The sequence below is a fragment of the Lutra lutra genome, chromosome 17, assembly GCF_902655055.1.
Source record: "Lutra lutra chromosome 17, mLutLut1.2, whole genome shotgun sequence".
NCBI lineage: Eukaryota > Metazoa > Chordata > Mammalia > Carnivora > Mustelidae > Lutra > Lutra lutra.
The window spans coordinates 20116199-20144152 of NC_062294.1; the positions used below are offsets into that span (position 1 = coordinate 20116199).

The 27954-nt window shown below is 40.3% G+C and overlaps 1 protein-coding gene across 1 annotated transcript in view; it reads left to right on the forward strand.

Annotated features, from left to right (window-relative positions):
• Window positions 1-27954, forward strand: part of LOC125088530 (tubulin alpha chain-like) — a 121855-nt gene that overhangs the window by 65477 nt on the left and 28424 nt on the right. The window lies entirely within an intron of this gene.

Genomic DNA, 27954 nt, shown 5'->3' on the forward strand with positions numbered 1-27954 from the left:
TCACGATATATAGCTAATTTTTCTCTATTCTATGCTTATCCATCCTTCTAGGACTAAACTTACCACTTAGCCTAGCAATGTCTTTGTTTGTGTGTCTGTCTTCTATCGTAGACTATATTTCTTGAGAGCACACTCTACTTTATTTGTTTATAGAAAAAATAAATCTGCTGCCAGAATGAATGACACCTCTGAAACATTCCCACAGATGAAGCTCGCCAGGCTCTAGAAAGTTACTTGTGCTATGCACACCCATTCAGTTCCCTAACACACCCAGAACCTACAAACACTGTGCCCTGGGATGGCCTTTCATAAATTAACATTCCCATCTCTACTCATTCCTTTAGCAGGTTAAAGGAAGTTAATCACAAGTTAATCGGAATAAAGGATAGGGGAAGAGAGTATGAGGAGAGGTGGGCAGAGGGAGGCATTTCATAATTTAGTAAGATGTGAGCCCTGGCACCTCATTTATTTTACAAAAAGAACTGATGTTCACATTTTTATGAGTTGGGACTTAAAACAGGATTCCTGCTTCCCCTCCACACATCACCATCCTTGCAGCCTGTGGACATGTTGCCTATTCACCAGTGGGGTCCCTGAAATCGCCCTTTGCTGTCTTACCTGGGCCCTCTTCATTCCCAAAGGCTGCAGCAAAAGTCCTGAATCTATCTTGACTCAAGGGCACTGAGTTCCATGCTCCTTAATCAATACCAAGCACAAAACCAAGGAAATGGCGCCATGCATCTGCAAACCTCCTTTGAAGCCGATCGCCCCATTTAGAATGAATTAACATCTAATCGGCAAGCAATCACGCCTAATAATTTTTAGATTTGTTTATTCTTTGAAGTCACATCTTTCAAAATCCTGTCAATAGAACAATTATATGGGCTCTTCTCACTAGAAGTCACCTAGAAGAGTGTCTTGTTATATGCTTATAACTATTACTCAAGACAAGTCCGTCCAGCTCAGCTCTCTGCAATAATCATAATCATAATAAACACAATATAACAAAATTAGAGATCCGAATGAAACTGGAGAAACAGTACTTTTTAGGCAAGTCTATATAAATAGAATGTATCTATCTGCCAGAATTTTCTTTTTTTTCTCCTGCCAGATTCGAATCAGTTTATACCACCTCTCCCCCTCCCAATTTGTGTCCTGAAGGGCCAAAGCAACAGAGCTTACAAAACAATCCTTGGGCCTCTATCATCCTTTGCAAGAAACACCCTGGAGTCTTTCCTTTAGATGTCAGCCATCCATTTCATTTTTTAAAACAACACTTTTTTTTTTTTATATTGAGTCTGGAGACAAAAAAGACAGAACAAAGGAAAATGTCAGATGCAGAAAGATTAGACCAGATCAGCCTAGGCTTGGAAAGCACCAGAGGTTGCAAGGATTTTTCTGAAATGCTGCTCTTGCACAAAATACCTCTACATCCCGTAAGGCAGGCTGTTTGAGTTACTCGTTGCAAGGAGCAATGACACAAATATGATCCTTCCTTTTCTATACCACAGCACCATCAAGGATAGGTCTATGATTTATAACAGGGCTACAAATGGTAGTCTGTACCATCCCTGGTCCAAGTCAAATCTCAGGGGTCTCAAGGATTCCAAGCCCCACCTGTTGTCCTGGAAGAACACTGAGAATCTTGGAGCATTGTGAGGCTGAATTCAAAGATGTGCTCTAGCTACCATCCGTTCTACTTTTGCTCTCCCTGCTCAGAGTGGTGTTGGCATGTGACAACTCAGGTGGAAGAGGGCACTCTGACAGCTGCTGATGCCAACCTTTTTGAACCCATGCTTGTTGATGTTGATCTGGCTGTGTTTGTTCCTCACTACCACTAGAGGTTACTAGGTTATTCTCACCAACAAGCACCAGTACTCTTTGATATTTCTTAGAAATTAGAGAAATGACTCTGGGTCTTAATCAGAAGTCAACTGAGTCTCTATATCTTGACACACAGCCAGAGACTTTGACAAGATTTCAACCCTCCATGTGTTAGAGTGAATCTCAGGGTCTCAGAATACTCTTTCCAAACAGAATTTCTCCTCTCTTTTTGTTTTATTATCTTAAGCACTGATGATTTAGGTCCTAAACAGTAGTTTTAAGGGATTCTTCAGCACGTCTTCAAGAAGACTCAGTATGTAGGAATGCAAACTGGCACAGTTACACTTGAAAGCAATATGAAGGATCCTCAAAAAGTGAAAAATAGAACTAACCTATGACCCAGAAATTTCACTACTAAGTATTTACCCAAAGGATACAAAAATACAGATTTGAAGGACCACGTGCACCCCTATGTTTATAACAGCCTTATCAACAATAGCCAAACTATGAAAAGAGCCCAGATGTCCAATGACTGATGAATGGGTAAAGAAGATGTGGGGTGTGTGTGTGTGTGTGTGTGTGTAATGGAATATTACTCAGCCATCAAAAAGAATGAAATCTTGCCATTTGCAACAACATGGATGGGGCTGGTGTTACACTAACTGAATAAGTCAGTCAGAGAAAGACAAATACTACATGATTTCACTCACATGTGGAATTTAAGAAACAAAACAGATGAACATAGGAGAAGGAAAACAAAAAGAGAGAGAAAGAGGAAACAAACCATAAGGGACACTTACCTATACAGAACAAACTGAGGGTTGGTGGAGGGAGGTGGGTAGGGGATGGACTAAGTGGGTGATGGGCATTAAGGGGGGCACTTGTTGTGATGAGCAGTGGGTGTTATATCTAAGTGACAAATCACTAAATTCTATACCTGAAACCAATTTTACCATACATATTAACTAAAATTTAAATAAAAAGTTGATTTTTTTAATAATTTAAAAAATAAATTTAAATTAAAAAAATGAATAGCTGAAAAGAAAAAGAAAAAAACAAACAAACAAAAAAATAAGACTCAGTAGGTCCTGATGCAATTTGGATTCCTTTTGGATATCCCTGGCATGTCAGAGTTCCCAAGGTGCAAATAAAGATTAAAGCCCATCCCTTGGATCCTCATTAAGGGGCATGCATGTGTTCAAGAGAGACATAAGAAGGAAGTAGGACAAAGATGAGGAGGAGGAGGAAAAGGAAGAGAAGAAGGAAGAAGTGGAGGAGGAGAAGGAAAAGCCATGTCTGTACCCTGCCAAAGCACTTGTGAGTTTAGCTAGGAATCTATCATCTTGCTTTTCTTTTTCTGGCTACACAATATCAACAAATACTTCATGATTTTTCTTTTTTTCTTTCTTTCTTTCTTTTTTTTTTTTTTTTTGCATAGAAATGAGTTATCTTTTGTGATTGGATTTTCCAAAGGTTTTGCCCTGTTGAAAAAAAGCACTGCCCCTTCCCCCGCTGCCCCTTTAAACATGACTTCAGCAAATATCTTCAAGCAAGCAAAATACCTCCCTGGCTCCTTTCCATATTCACTTTCCAGCATTTGCTGCATCCCTATAATCACTGTGAGTAGAAACCTGGATGTCCCAAACCCCTGACTGAGATGTTCCAGTGAGCACTGCTTTCTCTTAAAATACTTTATTAAAAAATCACCATGTTCTTCTTCTCCTCAAGGAAAAACATATGGTAATAACTCAGTGATAAGATTCTTATTAACTCCACCCACTCAGTGCAGATCACTATCTTTCTCCTTTCTCTACTTTCCTTCCTCCCTCTCTCCCTCCCCTCCCCCTTCCCTTACTCCTTTCTATCCCTCCTTTCCTCTTCTCTTTTAGTCTTTTGGTCTTATTTTTTGAAAACACTCGCCTGAGAGTTCCTTTAGCCAAGTCATTCGGTCCTCCTGGCCTTCATTTTACTCAGATAAAAAGAGCACGTGTGAGGAAATATTCAGAGTGCCACAGTATTTACCGTTCCTTCCTTCCTCCCTCGCTCCCTCCCTCTTCTTCCTTCCTTCCTTCCTCCCTCCCTCTTCTTCCTTCCTTCCTTTCTTTCTTTGTTTTTTCTTTCTTTTTCCTTCTTTCCTTCCTTCCTTCCTTAAGATTTTATTTGACAGAGTGAAAGAGAGAATGAAAGAGAGAGAGAGAATATAAGCAGTGAGAGCGACAGGCAGAGGGAGAGAGAGAAGCAGGCTCCTGCTGAGCAGAGACCCCGATGGGGGACTCAATCCTAGAACCCTGAGATCATGACCTGAGTAGAAGGCAGATGCTTAACCTACTGAGCCATCGAGGTGCCCCCAGTATTTACCATTTCTTAAAACCTTAAAGTTCCATGTTTATTTCAAATTTCTCTCTCTGTAACTGACCTCTTTATCACTTTAATGTAGATTCTCCTGAGGTTTTAATAACTAATTGATATCATAACTTGTTTTTATTTTTGGCTTTCATGAGTTTTAGCCTGATGTGCCTAGGGATAATTTTATTTGACTTGATCCTTTTAAAGTTTCCTGAGCTCTTGAAACTGCAAATTTATGTCTTTCACCAAATTGGGGAACGTTTCAGCTATTATTTCTCCAAATATTTTTTTTTCCTGTACCCCATCTCTTTCTCCTTTCTTCTGGGACACCAATGGCACAACTATCAGGCCTTTTTCTTTTATCTCATGGGTTTCTGCAACTCTGTTTTCCCCCTTCCTAATCTTTTCATCTATGTTCTTCAGTTTGCATAATTTTATTGGTATATCTTTAAGTTTACTGACTTTTCCTCTGTTGTCTCAATTGTGTTACTGAGTCCATCTAGTGAATTTCTAATTTCAGATGTATTTTTTTCAGTTTTTAAGATTTTCATTTGGTTTTGTCTTTATAGTTTCTCTCTCTCTCTTTTTCTCCCTCACTCTCTCTCTTCAAGAGTACTAATCTTTGCCTTTTTGACCATGGTAATAATATCTGTATTAAATCCTTTGACTGGGGGCGCCTGGGTGGCTCAGTGGGTTAAGCCACTGCCTTTGGATCAGGTCATGATCTCAGGGTCCTGGGATCGAGTCCCACATCGGTCTCTCTGCTCAGCGGGGAGCCTGCTTTCCTTCCTCTCTCTCTGCCTGCCTCTCTGCCTACTTGTGATCTCTCTCTGTCAAATAAATAAATAAAATCTTTTAAAAAAAAAATCCTTTGACTGAAAATTCCAACATCTAGGTCATCTCAAAAGTTGTTATTTGTTTCGATTGTGTTTTCCCTTGTAAAAGTCAGCATATATATATATATATATTTTTTTTTTTTTTTCCCCTTTTCTGTAACAATAGGATTAGTAGTTGTTTCAGCTTTTGTGGCTTAGCCATATGGTTTCTGTTGCAATGGATAATTTGACACCAGCATGAAAGCTGTTATAAACAATAGAGAAATTAATGAAAACAGCTGTATTTCGATAAAACTTTATTGATGGACACTAAAATTTGAATTACAGAATATGTTCACATTTTCGAATATTCTTCTGATTTTTTTTCAACTGTTTATAAATGTAAAAATCTCTTCTGACCTCATAAGCCATACTAAAACTGGTTGGGGGGCAGTTCTGGACTGTGGACCATTGTGTGTCAATGCCTACCTTGAGAATTCGTCACAATTTTTTCGTTCCTTTTAGATAATTCATTCAAATTGTATCCCGGACTAGTCAAATATGTTGTGAGATTCTGACTACTGTTAAAATCTTCTGGAGAATATTGATGTTATTCTGTTTGTAGCAGGGTTGGTTAGGGTACAAAGCACAAGCTCTGTCTTGCTTTCTGTGGGAAGAGGTTCTAATACCAGCACAATTTCCAGTCTGTGCTGTGATCTTTGGATATCCATCGTCTACACACGCACTACTAAGAAGTTAATGTGGCCATACACCGTCACCAAATGTGGGTCATAGTTGATATCCTAGTTCAGCTCTTGAAGCTTCTGCTAAGCTTCCTTGGATCTCTTCTGTACATGTGCCTCTCAGGGTGAGCTTGCAACTTCTGAAGCACACATACAAAATTAGGAGATCTCCTTTTCCAGCCCTCTTCTCTTTATGATTCCCCTATACTCTCCAGCTTGCAAGAGCACCTTTTCCCTGTTCCTATTCATCTGACCAGAAAAAAAAAAAAAAAGAGTTTTTCTCAGAATGTATCTGCTGTTGGCCATTTCCACATATCTGGGGGTAACTTCTGGGCAAAGTAGTGAGAGAAAAATACAGAGAAAAATAATAAAACAATGTGGCTTCCCCAAACACATGTGGCCTTCATAGCTCATGTTATCTGACTGCTGAAATGGGTTTTTCTCTTGGAGTTTAATTGCCCACACCTCCACACTGCCGTTACCACCATGTAGCAACCCAAGTTGGTCTTTGGACACAGCCAGGAGAGAAAAAAGTAAAAAAAAGAAAAAAAAAAAAGGGGGGGGCGGGGTTGGTTTATACACTTGAAAGTTTTTAAGAGATTATATATTAATATACTTACATATTATACTTAATATCATTACAGTAAAAATGGTAATTGTGTGAGGGAATGGAGGTTTTAACCTTACTGTGGTTCACATATACGTGTATCAAATCATCACTTTATACACCTTAAACTCACTTGTATGTCAACGGTATCTCAGGGAAACTGAGGAAAAAAGGAGGAATAAAAAGTAGGTCTCAAAGTATTGACTTGTTGAATTGCTGTGTTGTACATCTGAATCTAATATAACATTGTACTTAACTGTACTTCAATAAAGAAAACAAAAGGTGTCTATCCAGCTCACAGTGACTGCATACTCTCTGGTTGGTTTGCAGTGGCCTTTCTTCTAAATAAAGAGAATTTCCCTCAGCTTTTGCTGTCTCTACCTTCTATGCTGTTCTGTCCTTAGCTCAATGCTGGGAGAGAAAGGAGAGGAAAAAAAAAATATCCTCCTGCCATACTGCTCATTCTTCAAATTCTCACTTCCTTCCCCAAACAACCTACAAGGTTTGACTTTTCAGAGACTTCAGGTAGTTGCTTTTTGCATTTAGTGTATAGATTTTAGTCATAATCAGTAGGAGAGAGAGCATATAATGAATTGACTCCATCTTGGCTAAAATTGGATGTCTCCACTTGCTCCTTTTAAAGAATCTGTCCAGTCTTAAATGTTCTTACTTAACCACAACAAAACCAGACAGCTTCTGCACAAAGTGCCTCCCACTGGAAGGAAAGGAGTGCTGTCTCTGTCCCTACTTCCGAGCCATATGTTCTCTTCTGGAATGTCTGATTATCCCATGCCATCCTTACAGATCCCTGTTTCCAAGGCACATACTTATCCCTGTTTCCAAGGCACATCTGGCATTAAATCTACGAAACACAGCATAGCACACAGGATTTCTTCTAGGAACTGGGAAATGAGGAGGAAAAGCTGCACTTGGCTTTATTTAGATCTCTGGAATCAAATACTTTTATTAGTCCACATATAAATGGCATTGGAAGGCTAGCACTCAGGTAGCATACCCTTGGGTTGCAGTTTTTATGGATAAGGCATTAGTTCAAAATCCACTTTGGGTGCATTGAATCAGCCTGCTTTGCAGTGTTCTTTGCTGCAAAGGGACTCTGACTTAGCTAACGCCACGTTTGAGAAAGGAAAGACTATTCTAATGACTTTGTTTTAGGAAAATGGCTGTGGCAAAGGAAGCTTTGGCAAGAGCCAGTTGTATCCCAGCACGGGTGGGACACTGGATAAGCAGGATCTCTTTTGGTGTATGCCCAATTCAAGGAACAGGAGTAGGTGTTAGTATTATTTCATCCAGGGGATAGATAACTGAAGTTCAGGGAGTTAAAACAATAGACTGAAATTACAAAAACTAATATTTATGAAACTAGACCCCATCTTATACCACTCATGAAAAATAACTCAAAAAGGATTAACACTTAAACCTTAAGGCCTGAGACTATGAAACTCCTAGAAGAAAACATAGGAATAAAGCTCCTTGGTAATGATATTTTGTATACGAGATATAAAGCACAGCAACAAAATAAAGAGGTGAGACTGTATCAAACTAAAAACTTCTGCAGAGCCAAGGAAACCATCAACAAAGTGAAAAGACAATGTACAGAATGAGGAAAAAAATATCTTCAAACCATATATCCAGTAAGGGGTTAATATCCAAAATACATAAAGAATTCATATAACTCAATACTTATTCAAGATCTTAGGTTATCTAAACAATCTAGGTGCCCACTGATGGAGAAAGAAGTTTATATATATAATATATATGTAGATATATATTATATATATATATAATTTTATATACATAAAATTTTATATACATATATACATTTATATACATATATAAATTTATATACATAAAATTATATTTATATATATAATTTTATATAGCTTTAATATATAATATATATCTATATATATTATATATATATTATATATATATTTTTCCACACACACACATGCACATATAGGCAGTGGAATATTACTCAACAATTAAAAACATAGTAAATCCTACCATTCGCAACAACATAGATGGACCTGAAAGATACGCTACATGAAATCAGTCAGATAAAGAAAGACAAGCACTGTATGATCTCACTTATATGTGGAGTCAAAACAAAACAAAACAAAACAACGTAACCAAACAAAAACAAACATCAAAAAAAACAAACTCATAGAAAAAGATCATATTTGTTGTTAGCAGAAGCAGTAGGTAGGGGAGGAAGACTTGCATATAGGTGGTCAAATGGTACAAACTTCCACTTAAGATAAATAGGTAGGAGGAATGTAATGCACAATACGATGACAATAGCTAACACTGATGTATGATATATGCAAAGTTGTCCCAAGAGTAACCCTAAAATGTTAAAATGTCTCATCATAAGGAAAAATTTTTTCTTTTTTTCTTTTTTATTGTATTTACATGAAATGATGATGTTAGCTGAGCCTAGTGTGGCAATCATGTCATAATACATGTAAATCAAACCAATATGCTACACACCTTGGATTTACACAGTGACATATGTCAATTATTTCTCAATAAAAGTAGGGGAAAAAACCCTAATATTCACTATCCACATGAGTTTGAAGCCCACTTCTGGTATAGATCTTGTGTTTGTTACTTTCAACAGAACAAACTACCCCAAATAGGTTAGATTATCAACTGCAGATTATTTGCTCATGATTTTGCATTTTGGGATGAGCTTAGCTGAGCAGTTCTTGGGATACTCTCTCCAGGTCATCCATGTGCACTCATCTGGTGTGGCCTAAGTGAGACTGATTACTTTTAGCGTAAAAAGATACTACAACAAACCGACAGAGAAAACAATAGGGCCCTAATACACAGATGGGCAAGGAACACAGATAACATAAACAGTAAAGTTCAACAACAAATAATCAATAATCGTCAATGAATTTTTATTTTTTAAAAATTAAAACTATTTTAAAAATGATAATATCGTGTGCTCATTAGGAAGTCTTACAAGAGTCACTCACAAAGTTGTAAATTGACTTGCAAGTTAATCTGAAAAACTCCTTCCATAAAAATATGCTCATTTTTTTTAAAAGATTTTATTTATTTATTTGATAGACAGAGATCACAAGCAGGCAGAGAGGCAGGCAGAGAGAGGAAGAAGCATGCTTTCCGTGGAGCAGAGAGCCCGATGCAGAGCTCGATCCCAGGATCCTGGGATCATGACCTGAGCCGAAGGCAGAGGCTTTAACCCACTGAGCCACCCAGGCACCCCAAAAATATGCTCATTCTTTTCTTCATAGTAATTCCATTTCTGTTAACCTTCTCTCGGAAAGTAATATACATGTGACGTATTTGCCACAGAAAGATAATCACTATAGAATTATTTATAAAGATGCAAACTTAAGGACTACTTTAATTCTCAGCAACAGGGGAGTGATGAAACAGTCCTTAGTTACATTTGTCTCGTGAAAAGAGAGGAAGTAATGAAAATGACATTTAAAAAGGTAATGTAGTAAGGTGAAATAGTGTCTATCTTAAAAAAAAAAAAAGATGTTAAGAGAAGTGGCCAAATATTAAGGTTACCTACATGGTGTTTTAATGCCTACATTAAACAATGCATAACTATAGAAGATAAATATATCAATACTTACAATACCTTTATTTGCATTTTTGAGCCCAGTTGCTGCTTTTATTTTTAAACTCTCCTAGGGGTGCCTGAGTGGCTCAGAGGGTTAAAGCCTCTGCCTTCAGCTCAGGTCATGAGCTCAGGGTCCTGGGATCTCTGGGATGGAGCCCTACATCCGGCCCCGTGCTCATTGGGGAGCCTGCTTCCTCCCCTCTCTCTGCCTGCCTCTCTGCCTACTTGTGATTTCTGTCAAATAAATAAATAAAATCTTAAATAAATAAATAAACTCTCCTAAATTTCAATGTACAAGTATTTCATTTGAGCAATAACAAAAGTTACAAAGAAAATAAAGAAATGTTTAAAAAAAATAAAGACTTAGAAGCAGCAACAGGTCCAAACAGAGTCACCTGCCTCCAGACAGCAAACCAACACTTAATTGTAGCGATGTGAATTTAATCTGTCAATCTGGAATTTCCCTATCAGCACTAGCAGGATAATCTGCATGATACACCGCTGCCCTTCCCTCAAAGGAAGGTGATCTTGCCTGAAATAATCTTTTCTTTTCTTTTACTAATAACTTCCTTGTCCCACCCTGGTTCTGCCTATTTGTCTATCTTCCATTTTGTAGTGCTCTCCTTGGAGCCCTGCTCCTTTCCACTGGCTAGTTGGAATGCAGCCCAATTCATGAAGCATTAAATAAAGCCAATCAGATCTTTAAATTTACTCAGTTGAATTTTACTTCTTTAAGAAGAAATTACAATTTCCCCTAATAGCAAAATCTTTTCGTATTTGTCACATGGGGCTTTGAGATGTTTCTTTCTGTTTTTCTATAGTTTCACTATTTTCTTTAGTTGGTAGATAGTACACTATAATTGGATATATATAAATATTATCTATAAACGTTAGCACCTGGGGGTGCCTGGGTGGCTAATGCATGATCTCTGGGTCCTTGAGCCCTGAGTCAGGCTCCCTTCTCAGTGGGGAGTCTGCTTCTCCTTCTCCCTCTGCTCCTGCTCCCACTCTTGCTCTCTTTCTCTCTCTCATAAATAAATAAAATCTTTAAAAAAAAAAAAAAAGTTAGCACCTGAGGAACTGATATGTCTAATGCATCCACAGGGCCTGATATACACAAAAAAGGGCAAGTTGGTGGAAGTGAAAAGAAATGGCCATCTGTCAGCTTGAACTCCAGCTAGCAGATCTTTAAATCAGCATGAACATGCACAATGAATACAAAAAGATCTTGTGGGAGCCCCCCCACGCCAAAAAAAATTATGTCTTAAAAACTGTCTTTTTGAAAGTTCTTATGTTGCCTTTTCATTCACTGCTTGCTCATATTTTTTCTAGTTATTCTAAAATTGAATATAAATTTTTCTTTCTTGTGTTTGGGGCCCTCCAAAGAATGGTTGCTTTGCAACTGAATCAATGCTAGAATATTCTCCAATTGTTTCTTGAACTTAAATGTTACCTCTCAACTACAACCTGAGCATCTTAGCAGAGAACCCATATGTTGATGGATGGGTTGATTGATGAGGTTTGCCCCAGTCTGAAGGCAAAGGGCTGGACTAGACACTCTGCAGAGGGCCTTTCGGCTCACAGGTTGAGATCGTATCCCAGCCAGTCTTGACGCTGTCAGTGAGAATCACCAACAGACATTATCCCTTTTTAAGACATCAGTTGTCACCAGAGCTAGGTAGCAGCAGACAGAAGCAACTGATAAAAGTTTGTTTTTTTTTTTTTTCCTTTTTATTCCCCATTCTTTTTTTTTTTAAAGATTTTATTTATTTATTTGACAGACAGAGATCACAAATAGGCAGAGAGGCAGGCAGAGAGAGAGAGGGAAGCAGGCTCCCTGCTGAGCAGAGAGCCTGATGCAGGGCTAGATCCCAGGACCTTGAGATCATGACCTGAGCTGAAGGCAGAGGCTTAACCCACTGAGCCACCCAGGTGCCCCTTTATTCCCCATTCTGATATAATGTTTCCTAGACACTCAGAAATTTCTCCTAACACACTGACATACATTTTCTGAATACAAGAGAGAAGCTGTCTTTAAATGTCCACAATTTGATCTGTATCCCCAAATCCTTTGGTCCAGATTTAAGACATTTTGGGGAATGGGGGAGACTCTTATAGCCAACAGACCCCTTGGGGCAGGAACCTAAGACTAAGTCAGCACCAGTACAGAGTACAGGTGAAGGGATCTGATTCTGGTTTATTTGGGGATTAAGTGAGTCTCAAATAGGGATAATCACAACATTTCCTGCATAAAGTTGCTATAAAGATTTCTCTTTATATTTTTAATTTAAAAAAGTATTTATTTGAGAGAGAGAGAGCGTTTGCATGTGAGCAGGGGGGGAAAGCAGAGGGAGAGGGAGAGTGAATCCTCAAGCAGACCCCCACTGAGCAAGAACAGGGGCCTCGTTCTCAGGACCCTGAGATCATGACCTGAGCCAAAATCAAGAGTTGGCCACTTGACTGACTGAGCCACCCAGGTGTCCCAAGGACTTTTTTAAATAGTAAAAAGAGATATTGAGGGGCGCCTGAGTGGCTCAGTGGGTTAAGCTGCTGCCTTCAGCTCAGGTCATGATCTCAGGGTCTTGGGATGGAGCCCCACATAGGGCTCCTCTGCTCAGCAGGGAGCCTGCTTCCCTCCTCCCTCTGCCTGCCTCTCTGCCTACTTGTGATCTCTCTCTGTGTCAAATAAATAAATAAAATCTTTAAAAAAAAAAAAGAAGAGAGAGAGATTGATACAAATTTCTTAATGAAATGCATGACAAATAATAAGTACTCAAAAAACACAAGCCATTATAAGGCAGAAACACAGCTTTGGCCTAAGAATGGATCTAGCTTATCAGAACTTCAGGAAAATTTCCATGGAGTACAGACTACTGTTACCTCAGAGAGACAACATTCATATTCTCAGCTTTTTTTTTTTAAAGGTGTTTATTTTCTTATCTTGCTTACAGAACGGCAATAAAGAGAACAAGTTTCAAAATACATTGAACAACATTTGCCACAGAATAATTTGAAAAATAAATCTGAAAATGTCACTTCTCTGCATAAAATTCTTTAACCATCTAAAATCCCTAGCAGATCACAAAGGGCCTTCACCTCTGGCTACCCCTCTAAGGTCTGGAGAAGCTACAGCCACAGTGACTAGACTTTCTGATCTTCCAAAGTCCTTTACCCTTTCTAGCCTCCAGGCCTTTGTTCCTGCTGTTCCCCACCTCTGCCCCCCTGGCGAGCCCTTTCCCAGTCTCTTGACTGCCTGATTCCTATTCATTCCTCAGATTTCCTTTAAATATCACAGTGTCTGTGGGCCATCCCTGACCCTGCAGACTAATTTTCATCCTGCTCTGTTATTGTCTTCGTATAGAACACTGTCATTTTTCCTTCTTTATACTTAGCACTTAGAAAAAGATTTAATTATGTAATTATCCCTGTGTTAAAAGTCTGACTCCACCACTGGTTTGTCAACTTCGTGGAGGCAAGACCACGTCTGTTGTGCTCATCATCACAAGCCAGCATGCGGGGAAGTGCCTGGCATATGGCAGGCTTTCGATGAACAATGGCAAGAGAATGATTTTATGGAAAGAAGATAGGAAGGAAGGAAGGAAGGAGGAAAGGAGGGTAGAAAGGAGAAAAGGTGGGAGGAAGGAGGGAGGGAGGGAGGAAAGAAGGAAGGGAGGAAAGGAGGGAGATAGGGAGGGAAGAGGGAAAGGAGGGAGATAGGGAAGGGGAAAGGAGAGAGGAATGAACACAAACAGGCAATATTATCACTACACTTTCAATACTGAGGATGAGGACACACTAGAAGATAGCATTTTTGGCAGGGCCAGCCTTCCGTTTTCTCTCATGTTTCTGAGCTCAGGTACTCCCTTCCTGCAACTCCTTCACCTTCCCTGCCTGGCCTCCTGGAAAGTGGTGTCAGGAGCTCTCTCTGGGCTCCCCACCTCCCTCCCAGGGTCATACATCCTGCACCAGCCTTCCCCAATCCTTTTTCCTCCCTGCCAGAAATCTCCGCTCTGGCAGCCTGCTGGAGAGGATCCAATCAGCTTGCTCAGGCCATGATTTCAATTACTGATATGAGCTTCGTGTCATGCCTGTCCTGCGGGTATCTACATGCTAATCCATGCATCGACAGTAACACAGTGGCTCTCTAATGGAGTTCCTGGCATCCTAGGAGATTGGGGAGGGATATTCCAGGGAATGGATGGGGGTGGGGGGAGTGGGAAGTAAGGCTTTCTTGTCCTCCTCAACTCATCTCTGGAGACTCAAAGAATTTTACCAACAAGGTTAGAGATAGGTTAAGTGGGATGAAAACCACACACACATATAAAATAAACCACCAGATAATATAAGCAGAGGGATCTTATTATGGTGACATGGAAGACGAATGTATCTATAGTGTCTGAGGGATCTCTCCCTGGGAGTTTAATCAGGCTTGTCTGTTAGGGGCGGAATTAGGGGTTTTGCATGTATTATATATTTGTATAATTACATATTTGTATATATCATATTATCAAAAATCCTACTGTGCTTTTGAAAAAGGAAAAGAATAAAAATGTTAAAGGAGCCCAAAAGAATGAAGGAAAATAGGCCAGACAGTCCTATGTTGTCTTCCTCATTAAGAAGTTTGGTTTCTTTTTCCCTGTCAATGCAACAGCAGCTCCATCTTGACCAGAGTCCCACCCTCTATTACTCTGGCTTCTCTCTCTCTCTCTCTCAATCTCTCTCTCTTTTTTTCCTTTTCTTTTTCTTTTTTTTAACAATGCAATCACTTCCCTTTGAGGACCATACTCAAAGAGAGACAGTGGGGGGAGACTGACATGAGAATGGACCAGTGTCCAGGAAACTTGGTTATTGTCCCAGATGTGTGGTAGGTTCACGTTGAGTTGAACTTTCTTCGAGTCAACTCCCCCTTCTGGGCCTTCTTCTCTGTAAACTGTCCTGGCTTAGATCTTCTCCCAAAAACTCAAAGCTCAAAACTTCCATGTCTCTAAGTAATGACTCCTACTTCCTATTGCAACTTTATGGGTCAACAAATTGTTTATTCCAGAAACTTTGTAAGGCCCTACTACACTGCAACTTTTGGCTGCTACCCTGCCCTAGTTTCATCTGGGTGTCCTAAGAAACTGTCCAGCTATAAGTCTTAAGAGGAACCCAGGGCATCATTGGTAGAGCAAGCATATAATTTATCATTCAAACTAGTACAATGGACATTAGTAATTATGCTTGAAGATCAGCCATCCACTGGGACTGTCCTGGGTGCTGCAGGACACTGGAAAGTGTCCAGATTTCAGCCCAGGGAGCCTGGCTTCCTAGTTTAGATGATTACATTTCAGCTTGGTCATTGGAGTAGAAGCTCCATGAAGAAAGGGGAAGGGGTTGTTCTCTTCGTAATGGTATCTTCCCTTAGTAAGTGTCACAAAAATATGTCTCAAAACATGATTAACTGGAAGAGCCTTGATTTTGTCAAGTGGAAAATCAGGCTAATGACATGTTCCCTTAAATTTCACGTGGAGTCTGGCACATGATTGTGCAAGTATCAATTTGGGTTGCCAGTTGTTTTTTTTTTTTTTTCCTTAATTGTATAGATGAAAACTTTAAAGCTTAAAGAATCTAAGTGGCATGTCTAAGCTCCAAGTAGGCTGTGATTTTTGTCTATTTTTCCTTTTCCTTTATAAAAAAAATCCACTCAGGGGTGCCTGGATGGCTCTGTCAGTTAGGTGGCTGCCTTTGGCTCAGGTCATAATCCCAGTGTCCTGGGATTGAGACCCACATTGGGCTGTCTGCTGCCAGAAAGCCTGCTTCCCCCTCTCCCTCTGCCTGCCTCTCTGCCCACTTGTGATCTCTACCTCTCTGTCAAATAAATAAATAAAATATTTAAAAAAATCAACTCAATCTTTAAACATCATTTTGTTTTATATATATTCGTATTTAATTTATAAGATCATGCTACCTGTTGCTGGTTCAGTTTAGATGAGAATCCATGTGGTTATTGATGTCTACGCCAGGGTTTTTACAGTTATCCCTCAAACCATACTTCTTTCCTGTTCCAAAGACATCCTTCCCTCAGCTGTTTTTACACATTTATTTATTTATTTGAGAAAGAGAGAGAGAGAGAGAGCAGGAGCTAGAGAGGCAAAGGAAGAGAGAGAGAAAGAGTATCAAGCAGACTTCACACTGAGCATGACACCCAACACGGGACTTGATCCCAGGACCCTGAGATCATGACCTGAGTCAAAATCAAGGGCCAGATGCTTAACTGACCACACCACCCAGACGCCCCTGCCACTCCCTCAATTTTAAGCTCCATGAGAGACAGAGAACCCAACACATTTTTCCCTAGGAAACATGGCTCCAGTAACAGCTTTCTCCCTCTTACTACACACAGACACACATGTACACACTCCTTCAATATATAGTAGAGAACTGTCTCTAGCAAATATTATTTTGGGTCTAAAATAAGGCCCCTCCCTTCCCTGTGAAAAGGAAAAACTGAATAATGTTTCCTGAAAAATAAATGCAAATGTTTCCCTGAATGACATTTCTATTGTCTGAGACTTATGTGGCTTTAATGAAAGTATTTATATCAGAAAAATGAGAGAGGAAAGCATAAGGTAACCCAAATCTCTTTCTGGCTGAAAAAGCTCTCAAGTCACTGAAGATGGTTATGCCAAAAAGGCTTGGCAAGAAACAGTGATATTTGCAAATTGTTCAGTGAAACTGCTTTTATTTAGTCAATTTCACTCTGGTGTCCAATGGGTTCTCTGCACAGGGATATGTTTCTTAGACAATGACAAGCTTTACACCAAATTATGAGCTATAGCTGAAAATACAGTAACAGAATGTCATTCCTGATTTGTTTTCTGAGCTGGAGCTACGTGGTTAGAAATATCAAAGGGGTGATCCATGGGAGTGTAAATGTTCATTTTGGGGAGAGGAAAAACTTGAAATGGCTGTGGAATTGGGCACCAAAGCAGACAAGCATGGCCAGACGTAACGTTGCTTGCTCCAAGAAAGGGAAGAGAGACGGTCTCCTGAGCCAGCTGGCGTCTGACCAGTGAGCTCCCCACCATTCCCCAGCAGTGATATTGCCTTCGTCACACATGGGTCCAGCTTTGCAACCAAACTCAGCATTTGAGATCTGAGGCAGGACTTCTCCCAGAGGGCAAAAATGAGCTCTTCAGAGTTTATGTTCAGTTGGAGAGGAGAGCCACTCTGTACTGGCTTGAGACACCAAAAAGACCATAAATGCCTAGAGGAAATAGTGGGGAACAGTGCTGAGAGAAGACTGGCTTTGTGGTCAAGCAAGGTGAATTCACAATCTCAGATGTAGCCTGGAACCATGTGGAAGCATTACCACATCTAAAATCCTCACTTTGCTCATCTGTAAAATGGGGAGACTATTTGTCTCATGAAGTTGCTCTGATATGTGCTTAATGTGTGTAAAGAGCCAACATGTGCCAGCATGCCCCTTTCTGTGGTTTGGCGAGTAGGAGGATTTCCTTAATGTCCCCCACTGGAATGTAAAGTCTCTCTACTCAGACTGGCTTCTTTAGAAAGGATGGCGCACGTACTCGATACTGGATCACATCAGCAAAGGACAGTGACATTTCTTGTGGGCTAGGTATGTGCTCTGCTGGGCAGACTGGAGTGTTCCAGTGAGAATGGGAATAGTTTGGCATCAGACCAATGTGGGCTTCTGAGAGGGGAGATCTTGACCAAGTTATTTATCCTCACTAAGCTTCAGGTTGTTCATCCCTAAAGTGGAGATATTACCCTATCACATTTTTATTAGAAATAATGCTTACAAAATGCTTAACACATTACCATGTATGAAGCCCTCAGTACATGACTATTATAAATATTCCCATTATAAATATTCCAGGTTTTGAGAACCCTCTAACATTCCTTCTTCGTATCCTCAATTTAAACACACACACACACACACACACACACACTTTTATAATTGGTTTTATATTTCAAAATTGTGAGGGGAATAAACCTTATTTTAGATTTAAGACGTAAAACAAATAATCTTCTAAAAACCTACATGTTCCAAGGAACTGTTTAAATCACATAACCATTTTTACAGAAGAACAAAGGAATGCAAAGAAGAAAAGTATCTTGACTACATCGTAAAAAGAACTATGTGACTGTTTCCAGAAATACTTGGTCACTTGCTCTTTTTGTTAAATGAGGCCATTTTCGGACAGTTATACTAGTGCTGTGTGTCTAATGTGGGTGTGCTTCTGTTGGTCTTTGAAACTGTCCCAAAAGGGACAGTCCAGTTAGTATCCAGTGCTGACTGAGCCATATGTGTGCTGACTCGTATCAATATCATATTTATGGCGACTGAAAACAGCCCCAATTGTCTAAGGTTGTGCAATCCTTACTAGGGCTTTAGAAGCAAACATTTCCCTTAAGATCTTGATATATGATGAGATCTTGTCTGAACTTAGTTAGGAGGTCATCCGAGGTGCTCTGTTTTCTTAAATCCTATAACATCTGCCTATTTCATCAGGAAGATGCAGTTGCTAAATGTAAGATTGGTTCAGTTCCTTCTATCAGTGTGGTGTTTAGAAGCAGGGACATTTCTGTTCTTATTCCAGCTCTGCTAATTACAAACTCTGTTACTTCAGGAACATTACACAATCTTCCTCAGCCTTAGTACTCTCATTGGAGTACTAAGGGAAAGCTTGAGCGAGTAATCCCAACTTCATAGAGCTTCTGTGATGGTCAAATATGATAGTGTGTAGAAAGACATTAAGAGAGTGCCTGGTGCACAAAGGGGTTTGATAAATGACAACCATGATTACTAGCATTAGGAGTTCCTTAAGAAATGTTCAGTTCCTCTGTAATTCTTAAATGCTGTCAGGAATAAATGAAGGAACAAAGTGAAATCATTTGGTAAATTCTGCATCTAGGAAACCACTTAATGCCAGGCAAATTGGTTTGCTGTTGACTGTTTGAAACATGATTCATTTTCAAAACTTTGAACTATTTTGAGAAGTTAACTATATCATGCATTTTAAAACAATTTTAGCAGCATAGCTTTTGCCAAAGAATGACATAATTTGACCTTCTTTGAGTAAAGGATAAGGACATAAAGATAATGAAGAAGAGAAGAATGGAAGAGCTTTATACCAAAGGGACCAACAACAACAATAAAAAAAAAGAGTTCAATGAGGATCTTTTAAAAATTCTGTAACTTTCATAAGTCCCAGCTTTTGCCATTTTGCTAATTCATCTCCTTTCCCCATGCATGTTAGCAAAAAAGTCAACTTCTTGCTCAACTTCTTGCTGGATGTATACTATTAGGCCAGACATGTAATCTTCTGGTTCCTCAGCTTCTTACTCTATCAACTGGGAATAAAATGTTTACTTACAGAGTTATTAGGAATATTAAATAAAATAATCCATAAAAATAACTTAGCAATGAGTCTTTTTTAAAATCAGGTTTGAAAAGGAGTTAAAATCAATTAATAGTAGTTAAATTCCTTCTTCCTTCAGATTTCCAGGTTTTAAAAAAAATAAACAAATAAAAAAGGAGTCCATGAGCTTAACCAGGGAACAAGGATAATCAGGAGACAGTGATGGATGTGACCATGAATAAACTGGGAAAAGTGAAAGTGGAGAAGTCTGAGGACTGGCAGGAAGCAGAGGATGAGGAAACCTCCTTTAGACAAGAGAGGCCTAAGCCTGACTCTATAGCAAGACACAAGACCCTAAGTGATCCCTCCCAGTGATACAGATTCCCCAAATAGGGTTGTTAGACCATTTTCTCTTCGAAATGACCATCATCCAAACCACCAAAGGGTCTTTTAACCAAACTCTTTGTGAATTTCACTACCGACCACGTAAGCCTTCCCAGAGGACATTCTCCCTGTTGTGAGCAAACATGGGATATGTTACCTCTCAAGACAGCACCATGTGCTGATTGACAGGGGAAGGGGGTGGTTCTTAGGAACATGCTCCAGATAGAAGAGTAATGCCCCGTGTGCACATGTGCACAGGCACACACACATGCACGAAGTGCTTATCTAACACTGGACCTTTTAGAAGAGAGTTTATTTTAAAACACGGGCTTCTGGATGAGTAAATTTTACTCTTCAATCTAAATACCTCCATAAAGGAGAAATGTCCTCAACATTACAGTTTAACTACCGCCCAATTGTAACTACTGTCTTAAAGATTATTGTCTTAGAAAGGGTGATGCCCAGGGAACCTGGGTGGTTCAGTAAGTTGGGTGACTGATTCTTGATTTTGGCTCAGGTCATGATCTTGGGGACCTGAGGTCGAGTCCTTGTTCTACAACCAGCACGGAGTCTGCCCATCCCTCTCCCTCTCTCTGCTCCTTCCTCCACTCACACATACTCTCTCTCTCAATAAATAATAAAATCTTAAAAATTTTTTAAAAGGCGAGAGGAACCACATGCATGTGCAGTGGGGAGGGACAGAGAAAGAGGGAGAAAGAGTCTCAGGCAGACTCTGTGCTCAGTGCAGAGTCTGATGTGGGACTCCCTCCCACGACTCTCAGATCAGGACCTGAGCTAAAACCAGCAGTGGGCCCTGTAACTGACTGTGCTGCCCAGGTACCCTGGGTGCCTTTAAAAAATAAATAAAATCTTTAAAAAAAAAAAAGGATAATTCCCTTCCTATCGTGTTGTTGAAGACGTCAAAATTTTAGATCAGATTGATACTCTCCATGTCCTCTCCTCCCCAATTCTCCCTAGGAGAATCTGATCTTTCTCCATGTAGACCATGAGCTTCCTAAATAGGGAGGCCAATCTACCACAAGCCAAGGCCAAGCCAAGTCAAGGCCTCCTGGTGACATTTAATCTTTCAGGTGCCCTGGGCATACCACCCTTACTAGGGCCATGATGGAAGGTGAAAAGCTCTTCTTGTCTGTTTTGACAGAATTTCAGCTCATTGGAAAACACACAGCCAGGATCCTAGAATCCAGTCAGAGCAGAGCCAGCATTAGAACTCAAAGCCCTAAACCAGCAGGTCGATGTTTTATCCTACTTTATATAGGTGACCGCACATAGATGTTATCAGGGATTTAGTAGCTGCTCTATGAACATGGTTGAATGAGTCTCAGACGTGAAATTAACTCTTAGGTTGGGGAAAACGATTATGATTAAACGCTTCACCTGTGAAGAAACCAAAGCTCAAGGAGGTTAAGTATATTCCCCGAGAGGACCGCAACCGCACAGCTAGCAGGGTTCCGAGCACAGTGCTACGTTAGCTTGTCCCAGTGGGAACCAGTGAGAGGCATCCTGCCCGCAGTGGGCAGCACACAAATCAGAGAGCTAAGGAAGAAAAGTCAGTGTGGAGTGTAAGAGCCATGTGTCCTTGCTTACACCCCCCAGGTCTTGCATACTTTGCATATTCATAAACACAGATTAATAGTCATGCCCGAATAAATATGACTGTGTGGTGTCAGGCCTCAGTGCTCGTCCCCCTTCTCCCAACTCTGATTTCCTGAGTGACATTGACCATGACACCTCATCTTTTTTCCATCTGTAAAAGAGGGGCAGGGGGAACCAGCGATCTCTGCAATCTCTTGGTCTCCTTTCAGGGGTTCTGCTTCTACAGGGTGACTCCATGTTTTTGTCTCCTGGGATCACTACTGCCTGAACAGCTGCAGAGACAGCCAATCTTTACTCAGGATGACTATCTTATCACAGTACACAGAAGAGACAGTACAGAGTGATGTGTTATGGTCCTTTAAGCTTTATCATAAAACAACCAAAAAGGGGAATATTTAGTAAGTCCTCTCAATGTCTTGTCTATACCAGGAAGAACTTCTTAACACAAGTGTTGTGAATTCAAAGCAAACGATTCAAGCTATTGGTGAGGTGGGAAGTGAGAGAAACCCTTCTAGAAATTCTAAGTAAAACAAAACGTACTATAATTTGGGTCTGGAGGGTTTTTTTTGTTGTTGTTCTTTTTTGTTTTGTTTTGTTTTTTTTTTTTTTTTGTTATTGTTCTTTTTTCCCTGGGAGCTATCTGCTCTGGCTTGATGCTATTGTTTTTCCCAAGAGAGAATGCAGCTGTTGCTGTATGTCTGGGGGGAAGATATCCATCACCCAGAACATATCACAAGCTATTAATAATGTATCATAGCAAATCTACCTTGTCTCAATAAACACCCTGTCTCCAAGTACAGATAAAAGGTCTAGCAGGCAGATGTTGGAATTTATTATCCTTACATTTCCCATTTCCTATTTCTCTAAGGATGATGTCCAGTATCGGAGTTGTCCTGTGGGGATGGCAGGAAGAGGAAACTAACATTTGCTTAGAAACTTCTGCATGCCAGATGAGGATATCAACAACCCTGAGAAGTGGGTTTCATCAATCCCATTTTATAGATGAAGAAACTGAGGCTTAGAGAGGAGAAGTAACTTGTCTAGGAACAGCTTGTCAGTACCAGAGAGGAGAGAAGCCTCCCAGATGCCTCAAGATAAAACTCTTGCTCTATCCTCTGTAACCCAGGGTTTGGGCAGCTGCTGTTTTCTCTCTCCCATTCCACCCGTTATAGCTCTGTATATAGTAAGTACTCAGGCAAGCTTCGCCAAATTTAATTTCTGAGACATGAACATGGAATTGAGCGATGAGTGGAAGAACAAGGAAGACTGCTCTCTGAAAAGGGATTCCTACACATGAGCAGGGATTCTTTTCCTCACTCTTTATCTTCTTTACGGTGCCTGACTGAGCTGATAGAAATGTAGCCCCTCTTCACCCCTTGATTACAGAACAGCAAGTTGCACTCATACTTGTCCATTTCCATCTAGATAATGTCCTTCCTGCTTGGATGAGGAGGGGGTGTTACATGTGTGTCCTTCGGCTCATATTTTAGCACTTCACAAAAGTGATGGGAAAAATAAGCAGATCAATACTTTTATTCCTCTATGCCTCAGCCCCTCCCCACCCACCACCACATGCCTTGCTCCTTTTCTTTTTTTTTTTAAGATTTTATTTATTTATTTGACAGAGAGAGAGAGAGAGATCACAAGTAGGCAGAGAGGCAGGCAGAGAGAGGAGGAAGCAGGCTCCCCGCTGAGCAGAGAGCCTGATGAGGGGCTCGATCCCAGGACCCTGAGATCATGACCTGAGCCGAAGGCAGAGGCTTAACCCACTGAGCCACCCAGGCGCCCTGCCTTGCTCCTTTTCAAGAGAGACAAGGGAGTTGCCTGACATTCAGTTGGCGGTGATTCACTGCTATTTGGGGTCACGCTGTGCTGAAAAGTCTTGAGCATCTATTAGTGTGCCATCTAGAATGAGGGGCCAGACCAGCCCACCTCAACCATGCATGTGATCTGGTCAGAGGATGCAGCACCCACTCCACAAGCCCAACTGTTACAGACCCAAAGAAGAAAGATAAAGACAGTTGTGTCTCCAATACTCTTTCCTAAGAGATTCTAAACTGGAAGCCACAGAGTAATATCTGAGCTAAGAATACCCTTGACATTATGTTTCTCCATAATTACTGCCATTGTGGGTGGGCCTTCCTACGTCCACAAATCCAGAATGGAAGAGGGGACATAGGCACTGAAATCCCATCCAAATTTCTCGCTACTCTCACTGGATTCTATTCCCCACGAAGGAAGGGAAGGTGCTAACATTTGTAGCAGAGCTGTGTTAGTGATTCAAATGGAGTGTGCTGACAATTTTCATTCTCAAATCAGCCGTTTTAGGTTACATTTATATAGATGCGAAAACTGAGGCTTGGAAAGAATTCAGGTAGCTTACCCAACTTATAGAGCTGATTAAGGGCAAAGTTGGGATTTGACAATGACTTAAAGACAAAATGCATCTCTTGGAATCATGCTTCAGCTGCAGCTGTTTAGAAAAAAGCAGCGTATATTCTTAGTCCTCAAGGAAATAAGAAGTGAAACTCAGATTCCCTGGGTATCTGTGTGCCCTGAAAGGAAATCACTCATCCATTTCCCTTTGAAGCACCTCCCAGAGATAGCCGGAGTGTTGTGCAAAGGAGTTCTCGTAAAAATAGGCATTGCTCACTGGGCTCCATTTCCACAGCCCCAGGAGGGTGAAAAAAACCCCACATGGCCCTAAGAAAAACTGAACAATTTTACTGACAAATTAAAGGTTTGGGAAGCAGCGGTAGAAACTGGTCAGCTACAACTTCAGAGAAAAGTGCACTGTACATTTCAAAGCCTCCACTTCAATTATGGAGGGAGAAGCTGTCTGGGAACTGGTCCCCAATGGGTGTGCACCAGCATAAAATATGCACTCTTGCACTCACCAGGGCTTGAGGTCTTTTAAGGAGGGACTGGATAGCAGGAGAGGGAGGGGTGGCAAAGAGCAAGATTGAGAGAGCAGGGGTGCGGTGGTTCTGAGAGATCTGCCAAAGGGAAGTCTTGTTCTGTTCATCAAATGGTACAGCCCAAGAATGGGATTTTAGAGATGAAGTTGGCAAATTGAGGACAGGACTTAGAGAGGACCTGGCCCAAGCTACTCAGCTTGGCAATGAAGACCAGCACGGGCTGAAAAAAATGAATAAGTAAGAAATACTGATGAAGCACATTCACACAATTTTATTGCACATTTTATATGTATAATAGATAATATATACAGTCATCACAATCTATATTCTTTTATCCATATTTTATAGAAAAGAGACTGTAGTTCAGAAAGTTTAAATAAGATAATTCGTAAATGGCAGAACAATCATCCTTTTTTCTAAGTCTTTTTTTTTTAAGATTTTATTTATTTATTTGGGAGACAGAGATATCAACAGAGATAGTGAGAGGAGCATGAGTGGGGAGGAGAAGAAGAAGGTTCTCCATTGAGCAGGGAGCCTGATGTGGGGCTCAATCCCAGGACTCCAGAATCATGACCTGAGCTGAAGGCAGCCTTTTAACCAACTGAGCCCCCTGGTGCCCCATCTTTTCCTAAGTCTTATGAATCATTTAGGACCTGCCAAGATGCAACTTCCTCCAGAAAGTCTTCCTTATTGCTTCGGATATGGGTCAAGTGCCATCATGGCTGAGTTTCTACCCCATCCTAGTACCAGCCTGTTGTATTCTAAGGGCCATTACATCTCTGTCTCTGCCACTAGACCTTAGGCTCCCTAAACCAAGCACCTGTGAGGCCTGTTTATTTTTTTACCCCTACCTCGCAGCACAGTCTATGTTCAGTATAAAAATGAGGTTTTTAATGAACAATCTCGGATCTTTCTTACTCTTCAGGAGGACTATGGATGACTTTCATTCTCACCCAGGGTCCACACTCTGGGTTTTTATGTCTATCCTCTTCCTCTTCATCCTCCTTCCTATTCCCCCATAAAACCCTGTCAGTTCCAAGTCAAGAAGATTACTGAGTGTATGATTTCACCACGAGGCAAAAGTATTAGAAAGCAGTATTATTCATTTTCCATCCCAGTGATGTCTGCAGTTCGAATAAGAGAAATAGTTGTCATTGGTTGAGATGCAAGTGGTAACATCAGGGCTGATAATAATAGCTGATTTCACCCAGAATTTCGTAAGCCCCTCTTTGCAAGCATTTCCTCATTTAATTCTTGTAACAGTGATGAAACGTACAAAGTATTGTTATCCCTGTTTCATTGACGTAGGGTCATAGTTGCTAAATCCCTAACCAAGAACACTCACAATAATTTGAAAGTAGTTATATCTAATTCTGAAGTCAATCAGGTTTCTCTTACTCTGGCTGCCTTTCCAAAAATATACATAAAGAATAATAGAAACGGTCATATACTGAGCATCTCTTATGTGCCAGCCACTATCATACACTCCATGTATATAAGTCATCTAATGAGTTAATGCACCCAGAAATAAAGCTAGTACCTCTTTATGGATTGATTAAAAGGAACTTAGGGAGCTAAGCTGATTTAGAGAGGTTAAGGCAAGCAGCTACACCTAATGATCTCTTGAGTTCCATTCCAGGATTAACAGACAGCACATTCGAGATTTATCAGCAAAACATCAAGGAAAACACACAGGTCTTTACGTGCAATTTTATCATATAATGAAGGCAGGGACTCTGCCATCATTGCCTAAGGGTTGGTCCATGGGGCTTCACGATGTGGAAACTCGGGCATGTGGCCCCTCCCAAAGGCAGGCCCTGCTCCTCGTGACTGATGGGCCATGTCTCAACACAATCTCTTTAGATTCACGGTGGAATGGCAATTATTTAAAATTGGCTCAGGTCTGCATACTCCACTGGATTCTTTTTTATCCCACTTTAAGTCTTTCCCTTGGGACAGCTTAAACAGCTCTATCTTTTTAATGACAAACTATCGACAGGACTAGAAATGAAATCAAGCTTTTGTTTAGCAACCAGTCTGTTTATTTATTTTCCAAGTTCATGAGTTTATATGAATGCTGCTCTTAATGGGCAGTGCATAAAAATGCCTCTTTTTATTTTCTTTTCATTTGCATTGTTGCTGATAATGGCTGTTATCAAGCCATTAGAGGCAGAAAAGTACCGTTTTTGCCTTCCAAGATGGGCTGTATTTATGTATGTGTGTTCTATGCAGATTGGCCAATATGTTAAACTTTCTTTTTTACTTCTTCCTCTGATACAAATGGCTCTATGTCAGCCACATAATTTTTCTCACTGATGCATGGAATTATATATATATACATATGTGTGTGTGTGTATAATTACATATATATTTGTATGCACATAGGTGTATATGCACACATACACATACATACATACACGCATGTGTATATACACAAGCACACTCATACACATAGAAAATCTGCTTTTTAGATCAGAATGAAAAGTCTGTGCCAAGGATGTGAAATGAGATCTATTCCACGTCAAAATCTGAAGCATTGTTATGTAAATCTGTAACACCATGGTCTTGTTTTCTACAAAAGGCTTGATGGACTGAGTCCCATACAGAGCCCATTTAAGCTTTCATAGTTAAACTAAAATCACTGTCGAGTTGTATTTGAGAGGCGCAACCATATGAATAAAAACTAAGGAAAGTTATTCTTTATTCAGATATTTCCAAATGTCTATTTATTGTAAAAACACAAAATAGTCAAATGTGGGAAGTGATGTTTTAAAAGATTTCATCGATTCTTGGGAGCAGCCCGCATTGAGTAGAGGTTATGAGATTCTTTCATTCAAGGGTCAGAAGAGGACATTCATTTTTGTTTTCATTAGCATTTTAGGTAAGACGGGTAAAATGACATTAACTAGCATTTATTGGATATTATCATGTCCTAGGTCTTTTCTAAGTATTATTTCACACTGTCCTCTATGAAGAAGGTCATGTTTTAAAATTCACATTACTTCTCTGTAAAGTATTATCTTCATTTAATTTGTTGGTGGAGCCAGGGCCAAGAGTGACTGTTGCCAACACAGAAAGACTAGATGGACAAGGACCCCAGCATGAAGGAAGGCCCAGGTGTTTGGTAGATTAAAAAAGCTAAGCTCAGTCTTGTGATGGAATGAAGGACTGGAGAGACAGGATATATTAGAACAGTGTTTTTTTTAACTGGGACATTTTGCCCTCCCAGAGAACCCTCGACAATGCCCGGAGACACTTTTGGTTGTCATACTGTAGGTGGGGATGCTGCTGGCAGACCGTGGGTAGAGGCCACGAATGCTGCGAAACAACCCAGGATGGATAGAAAGCCCTGCACAACAGAAAAAGTATCTGGCCCCAAATGTCAATAGTGTGTAGACAGAGAAACCCTTCATTCTCCACCCCAGACTCCCGATGCTCCTCTGTAGGAGCCATTTTTATAGATCAGCATTCTACCCAAGATCTGGGAAACAAATGTGATGTCAGCATGTGTGTTGGGAGGAAGCATATGGGAGAGGAACCAGATGCAAACCCCAACTCTGCTACCTATAACTGGTACATCTTGGGGGAATGATTTACCCTCTTGACGATGGAGTTTCCTCACGTGCATGTTAGGGAAATCTAGCATAAACACGATGAGGTTCTTGGAAGGATTAAGTGAGATACTGCTTACAAAGCTTTGTGAGACACCAGGT